This window comes from Glycine max, chromosome 17 (assembly GCF_000004515.6).
Source record: "Glycine max cultivar Williams 82 chromosome 17, Glycine_max_v4.0, whole genome shotgun sequence".
Classification (NCBI taxonomy): Eukaryota; Viridiplantae; Streptophyta; class Magnoliopsida; order Fabales; family Fabaceae; genus Glycine; species Glycine max.
Genome location: NC_038253.2, coordinates 19,923,098 through 19,931,233, shown reverse-complemented (window position 1 = coordinate 19,931,233; position 8,136 = coordinate 19,923,098).

The window sequence follows — 8,136 nt, the reverse complement described above, 5'->3', positions numbered from 1 at the left end:
AAATGAAAGTAGAAGATGAAGCACGAATGAACTCGTAATTAGAAGCAGAAAACGGAAATTTGCATTAAGAACGAAAATTGTAACAAGGGAACAGAAAAACATGAAAACCTAAAACCAAAGCTCTGAATAATGAAAAAAATAGCATAACAGAATGCCTTCCACGAATCCCAAGGCAGCTATTTAAAAAGAGTCACTCAAAGTCACTGAGCCCTATTACAATACTCTGGCCCAAAACAAAATAAACACTGAACAACATAAAATAAAATTGCGAAATTTCCTAATTAGAAATTAACTAAGGTAAGCGCTGCTTTATTTGCCCTCTTCAAGTCCACAACTAAAATCCGGATTAAGCCCAATATTTCATTAATTCCTGAAATTAGATTAAAAACATCAAATTAGCTAAATGAGCCCAAATAATAAAACTGCCTAATTAATTGGCAATTAAGACCAATCAATAATTAAAATGATGCAAAAAAGGTTTAGAAAATAGAAGAAAATGATGGCACATCAGTCGGCTACTACATTAGCCTTTCCTGGATGGTAGGAAAGACCAAAATCATAATCCTTGAGGAACTCCATCCATCTTCGTTGCCTCATATTGAGTTCCTTCTGATCGAACAAGTATTTGAGACTCTTGTGATCACTGAAAACTTCAAAACGAGTACCGTATAAATAGTGCCTCCAAATCTTTAAGGCAAAGACCACAGCTGCCAGTTCCAAATCATGGGTCGGATAGTTAACTTCATGAGGACGTAATTGGCGTGAAGCATAAGCCACTACTCTTCCCTCTTGCATTAACACACACCTTTTGGGCGTGTTCTTTGAAAGATCCGTCCCCCTTTTTGCAAATGTTCTGTAGTTGCATCCTATCCGGAACCATATCAAAATTGCACTGATACTGCCTAACAAAGGCAACCATTAGGTCCTTCCAAGAATGGACTCGGGAAGATTCCAAGTTAGTGTACCAGGTAACAGCTACCCCAGTAAGACTTTCTTGGAAGGAATGTATTAGCAATTCCTCATCTTTTGCGTATTACCCCATCTTCTGACAATACATCTTTTAGATGGTTCTTGGGACAAGTAGTCCCCTTGTACTTGTCAAGGTCCAGCACCTTGAACTTGGGAGGGGTGATGATATTGGGTTCTAGGAACAACTCTTTTAGGTTAGCAAAGGCATAATCTTCACCTCCTTCAATGGCCCTGAGCCTTTCCTCTAGATGATCCAACTTTCCCATTTCTGCCATAGCATGAGGGTTTTTACTTGTCGTGGAATGCAAGAGGTGTAGTTGTGGGTGATACTGAGGGCCCTCCAAAGTGTTTTGCAGGGGTATACCACCAACTGCTTGCCCTTCAGCAGCATATCCGAGGCAAGGCTCGAAGTTGGCTAGATCGTGGTGGGGAATTTCATGTGTCTCCTCCATGGGTCGAGAGACATGTGCATGATCAGATTGAGGTTATTGGCTCTTAATGAGTATGGGAGTGGAGTTATTGACATCCTCATTGGGAATGTACACCACATTGGGTGGTGTATAGTTTGGGAGGCAAACCATATGGCGGGAAGGCGTGCTTGTTTTGAATTTGCACATCATGGGGTCATCCGTACTTCCCAAATCTTTGCCTACCATATTTGAGGTTGGATGATTCATTTGGTTGATGCCGGATGGGGACATCAGGTTCACCTTAGCAACAACGCTGGTAGCGGCAATTGCAACCGCATTAGCTTCCATTATCTTCTTCATGCTCATCATGGCCTTCATCATTGTGGCCATTTGCTCTTTTATGGCCTCCATTTTCGGCCTTCATCTTCTCTTGCACCTCCTCTGCTTCACCCATTACTCTAGCTCTAGCACGAGTTCGGTAAGGGCGCCGTAAAGCGCGTCCTTTTCTTTTTGATAAGTTCATTTTATTTTATTTTATTTTATTTTTCAAGGAAAGAATGCAATGAGCAATGCAACCAATGAAAAGCATGGATGTATGCGAATGATGTACAGTTGAAGTATTGCGAATTTTTACGCAGGATATGGGGTTGAATCAATTTAGATTTTCAACATGGTCCATGACATCTTTGTCAAAGTGAAACTGGAAGTAACAAGGACATCAACAATCCTAAATATGTTTGGCAGTAGATGAAGCAGTGATGTGACTCGATTCATCTTTTGCCCCAATTTTGCAAGACGGTTACTTCCATATTTCAACTTGACTTGATGAACCTTTTTGTAAAAGCATGAGCTTGGTTCAACCCTATAATCCAAGGAATGGCAATTCTGATCGCCAATACTTCAACAACATCTCATAGGGATGAATGACTCGGGCATACTTTAAGCTTATGCACGGAAAATGTAATTATGAAATTGAGATGCCCGAAGAAACACCATTTCCTAGTTAACCATGCATTAGGTACCATGTTCAATTATTTTGTTTTTAAGTGAAACGGGTTTATGATCCCAACATGGTTGGCTCATGGTGCCTAACACATGAAACTAAGAATGTAGTGTGAAGTTTCACGCTTCCCCTTTTTTTGTTTTTGTTTTGTAGAGGAAAACGCAAGGATGAGCAAACATGAAAACAAATGGTATGCAATTTTGCAGATCAAAAAGTTTGTTGAACGCATATGCATGATGATGCCATGACTCATGCAAAATGTGAGGCTGGAATATGATAACGGACAAATGCAGGATATGTCCATTATGATGTTATGAAGAGATGCTTATGATATGAATGCATTTTACGGACACGAGAGCCCGGAAAATTATTCTTACTTGCGCATTTGGGGGCGCAGTGCCCCATGTGTACAATTAAGAAGGTGATATGGACCTTCCGGCTTCCCGTGACAAAGGACGAGACCAACATACAATGCATGCTAGAGATAAAATGCGGGAGTGACTTGATTTGCACAAGCTTTTTGGAGTAGAAACATGGGACCAACTCATTTTATTTCAAAAAGGAAGTCGTATCTAGTCAAGGTCTGAGAGACCATACAAGTTTCCTAACGATTTCTAATTATGTGGGCCATTAAGTCTATCATATGCTGACAATAGCCGAGAAGCCCATGAATCTCTTCGGGGGCGGAGTAGGTGTCTGCCATCGCCTTGGCCTTGGCTAACAATCGGGGAAGTTCTTGACTCCCGTTCAAGGTAAGAGCAAACCGATCCATCCACATGGTTGCCTCTTGGTGTAAAGAGTCGATCACCCTTCCTCTAGCCTCTTTTTCCGCATATACTTGAGCATACTCATCCGCGATTCTATGCTCGTGGGCCGTGGCTAGACCTAACTCTTCTTGGTACTTGGCGATGATAGCTAACATGTTGGTCTCCGTCTCGCATAAACGCTGAGACAAGCTTCTTTTGGACCTTGAACAGGCAACTAACTCCTCTTTCAAAACCATGCTATGTGCTCGCGACTGGTCCCTTTCTTCCTTTCGCAACTTGAGTTCACTATTGCTACCCCATAGAGCTCCGCGAAATTTGTTCCGGCCATACTCTTCCTTGCGAGCCCTCTTGGTCTCTTGTTCAAGGGCTCTTGCGGTAATTGCATTCTCTTCCCGTAACCCGGCGCACTCCTTCCGAACGTGTGTAGCAGCCAACTTGAACTTCTCCTTGGCGAGTTTTGCCTTTCCTAACTCGCTTTTGAGAGTTTGGACTTCTTCGTCCTCTTCCGATGCTTCAAAACTCTCTTTGCTGACGACTTTTAACTTGGCGAGCCAATCTAAACCTCGTATATGAACTTTCAGCCATTCGTGGTACCCACCAATGATGCCATTACGAATGCCTCTAAGCTCTTGATCTTTCTTTAACGGGGTTTCCCACGCCTTATGGATTCTTTGTATAGTCTTGGATCTTTGTGCGCCGAAATCCCTCACAAGGAAAGGAGACATGCTTTCTTCCGTCGGTGCTCCCCTTATGGGGTACCCTAGTTGTCTTATAGCGAGCGCGGGATTGTAGTTAATACAACCCCTCGTTCCTACCAGCGGAATGTTTGGGTATCTTCCACATGAGAAAAGGACTCCTTCTTTTCCTTCCTTCCATCGGGGGAACCAACTGATTGTTCTACCTCCTATCCCGGCCAAGAGCTGATCCCAATCTATTCTCCTCTTTTCAGTACATGAGCGATGGCTCAGGAGCGAACATGGATGTCTTGTGTCTTGTTGGAACAAGTGTGAAACCAACCAAACACAGAGGGCGGGTAAGCAACAGATGATTCGTGCGCTACTCTTTTCGCACCTTCGGTCAAATGTGTCAAATAGATCTGCCAAGACAGCTACCACCGGACTTTCCTTGCTATGGTGGTAGGCAAGGAAAGCGTCGATTGCTGCTAGGTCTATCAAACCATCCACGTTTGGAAAGAGGACGACCCAAAAATTAGCAAAGCTAACACATCCATAAACGGGACCCAGTCTCCTTGATTGGCCATACCCCTCGCCTTGTCTTCTAGGTACTTCTGTGGCAGGCCCGCTATGCCGTTCCGAGTCTGTTTTATGCGGTCCAAACCTCTGGCTGAATCCTTGACCACGGTTGCAACTCTGCTCAAAGAGGGGAGACACCCGGAGGAAAGATATGGTTTCCTTCCCCCGAGAGGACATCCTAGAATTTCCTCAAATTCTTCAATGGTTGGTACTAATTGGAAGTCCCCGAATGTGAAGCACCTCAAGGGCTGGTCGTAGTATTGGGTAAGTGATGCAATGGCTTCTATGGACACCTCTGCTATGGTCAACTCTAAGATCTTTCCGTAAGTCTTGCGGAAGGCTTGCATTTGGAGGGGTTCCATCAACCGCCCTAATTCCTTGATGCTGGTGGTATCTAGGCTTTTGACCTTGACTTGGTAGAACCTCTTGCCGGTTTGATTTGTTCCCATGCTTACCAAAGTGAGATAAAAGCTGGTGCAAATCAAAACTCCGATATCTCATGGGTGGAATGGATGAATGCATGATGGAATGCATATGACACAGATGCAATCTAGGAATGCGGGGGTCCGGGGAATTTGTCCCCTTCTTAGATACGACGTCTAGGGGTAGCGAAATGCCCCAATGCACGTTTTTAAGAAGGCGACACGGACCCTCCGTTGGTTTGTTTACAGTAGGGATCAAGACAGAACCCATATGCAATGCCTATGCAAACGACACAATGCGGTAATGTGCACATTATGACAATATTTACCGAACATAAGCAAAAGGGTATATGATACTCATGCATGGCAGCGTGAAAAATGGCACGCAGCGTGTTTGCTTCGTGCCCCTATTTAAGGGATCTATAAGGGAGAGAACTAACTAGGCTTTTAGCAATAATCCCCAAGGTAGTTATATCTCTCTTGATGGTTTCTAGAGGTATCATCCCCTTCGAAGAACATATTGCAGCAGTAGGGACTACTAGCAACAATAAGTTTTCAAAGAGAAAAGCTCTAGATGAGGGTTCACTGTAGTCAAGCAAGTCGGAGACCTAGCATGATCACAGATTCACCTCCACTCCTTATGCTCCCATGAACCCGGGTATAGGGCCCTTTTTCACTCACAGTGTGTGCAAATAGTGTTGGTGTTTGTGTGCATCAAATGAATAAATATTTACTTCATGCATACATTTAAAACGCACTGAAAGCAACAAAGAGTTTATATACACAAGAACATAATGAAAGGAAACTAACAAAGGGATAAGTCATGGTAAAACATTGCACAAAATTAAATGGCCTAACTCTCTAAAAACAGTCCCCAGTGGAGTCGCCAACTGTCGCAACCTACCCTTCGGCGGGAGGGCGACGCGTGACTCGCGGGATGCGTGTTCCACGAAAGGAATACGCGCGGAGTCGCCACCAACGTTTATTTGAGGAAAACGTCGGAAAAACCGGAAAAGACGAGATCTACGAACTTTTTAGTGAAAGGTTCGGGAGTTGTATTTACGCACGGGGAAGGTATTAGCACCCCACACGCCCGTCCCAAGGGACGGCAGCCTTTAATCGAATGTGCAAACATGACTTTGATTTTTATGTTCCCTTTTATGTTCTTATATCCTTTATACCCTTTTTATATTTTTTCCTTTTTTGTGGTCGACAAGGGTGTTTCCCTTTGCTCCTACGTATTCCTCAATTTGGGATGAGAAAATCAGACCTACGTAGTTCTTTTGGAACAAAGTGTTTGGTTAAGTTATTTTTGTCTTTTTTGCAAAATATGTTTTTATTGAACAAAAGGTCATTTAAGGTGTTGGACCATTAAACGGTCTTTTGATTTTGAAAGGGGAGAAACGTTAAGGCGTTGGACCATTAACGATCTCTTGTTTTTGAAAGGAGAGAAACGTTAAGGCATTGGACCATTAACGATCTCTTGGGGTGGTCGACAAAAGCGGGGCTTTTGCTCCTACGTATCCTTAATGAGGAACTCAGACCTACGTAGTTCTTTCTTATCAAGTGATTCTTTTTTACTTTAAGAGGTGATCATTTTAAGGCGTTGGACCTTAAAAATGATCCATTTTACTTAGTGAGAAATTGAAATGACAAACTTCAAAAGCCTATTTTTGTGGACGAGCTTGACTAGGCGAGTTGATTTTAGCCTTAGTTTCACTTTAGTTATTAATCAATTCGATTAAGAATGAGAATCCCAAAGAGAAAACGTCCGATTGATTTTCCGCTTTATTTTACTAAAAGATGTTTTTTTTTTATTATTATATTATTTCTTTTTGATTTCCAATGTGGTTACGGCACGACCGAACGGTCGGAATTGATTTTAACCAAAGTTAATGGATAATACAATTCAAACGTTCGGTGGAAATTTATTTTATTTTTAAGTTAAGCGAGAAACGACTTAAGTAAAATGGCTTAAGCACGTCAACAGGGGGTATAAAAAGTAAACAAAACGAGAATAAAAATGCACTAAACACAATGTGGACCTCTATGGGTGCATAGAATGAATCGAAAAGCTTGGTTCGAGGTACTTACCCGTTGAAGATCGAAGAACGATGAAGAACGAATGAAGAACGTCGAAGAACGGTTGAAACCTTTGCGAGATTCCTCACGGAAAACGTTACGGAAACGTTTCGGAAGCGCCTCGGCTTAGATTTTCTTCACGGAAACAATTTTTCCAAGCAAATTCGAAAGAGAGAGAAGTGCCTAAGGGGCTGGACCCCTTCCTTCTTCATTTCCTCCCCTATTTATAGCAAAATAGGGGAGGTGGTTGCCGCCCAGCTCGCCCAGGCGAGCTCAGCTCGCCCAGGCGAGCAGGGTTGCTTCCTCCAGAAGCAACCGCCTTCTGGAGGAATCTTCTGGAGGGCCCAAGTGGGCCTGGGTGCTATTTGCACCCCCATTTTTACTAAGTACACCCCCCTCTGCTGTTTTTTGGTGATTCTTTTTTCGTAAAGTTACGGAAACTTACGAATTTCGTAACGATACTTGTTTTCTTTCCGTAATGTTACGGAACCTTGCGGATTACATAATCATCCCCTTTTTGACTTACGGAATGTTACGGAACCTCACTTAATTATGCAACGATGCTTCCATTTGATTTCCGATGTGTCACGGAAACTTACGGATTGTGCATCAATATTTTTTTGGTTTTTCGGCATGTCCTGGAATTTCATAAATTGCCTAATGATGGGTGCCAAGCACCTCACGAGGACCAAAGAATGGTCGCACGTCATCGAGCAAAGGTCCCCGGACGAAATTAGGGTATGACATGCCCATACCGAGTTCGAAACGTAGTCTTTGGGATATCTTCCTTCTTAACTCGGATTTGATGATACCTCGATCGCAAACCGATCTTCGAAAATACTGTCGCTCCCCTCAATTGGTCAATCAAATCGTCTATCCTTGTGATCGAGGCCGTACCCGAATCAAATAAACATGAAAATGCAGTAACTAGGAAGTGATCCTAGGTCGTTTCCCAACGAGCAGTGACAAACCAAATGTTCATAATATACTTGCAGTAACAGTAACGATTGGGGGGGGGGTTGTTTGTTTTGTGATTAAAGAGCAGAACAAATAAACTGGAATACGAAACTACTAATATTAAAAACGGGTTGTTTCCTCTAATTCAGAAGCCACTCTCTTATCCTGGGTTATGGAGAATTCGTCCCTAACAGTCAACCACTTAATCCAACCCTATTTCAATTTACTAAGCGAAAATCAACTTAGGGTTTTCAATACGTGATTAGGCACCAC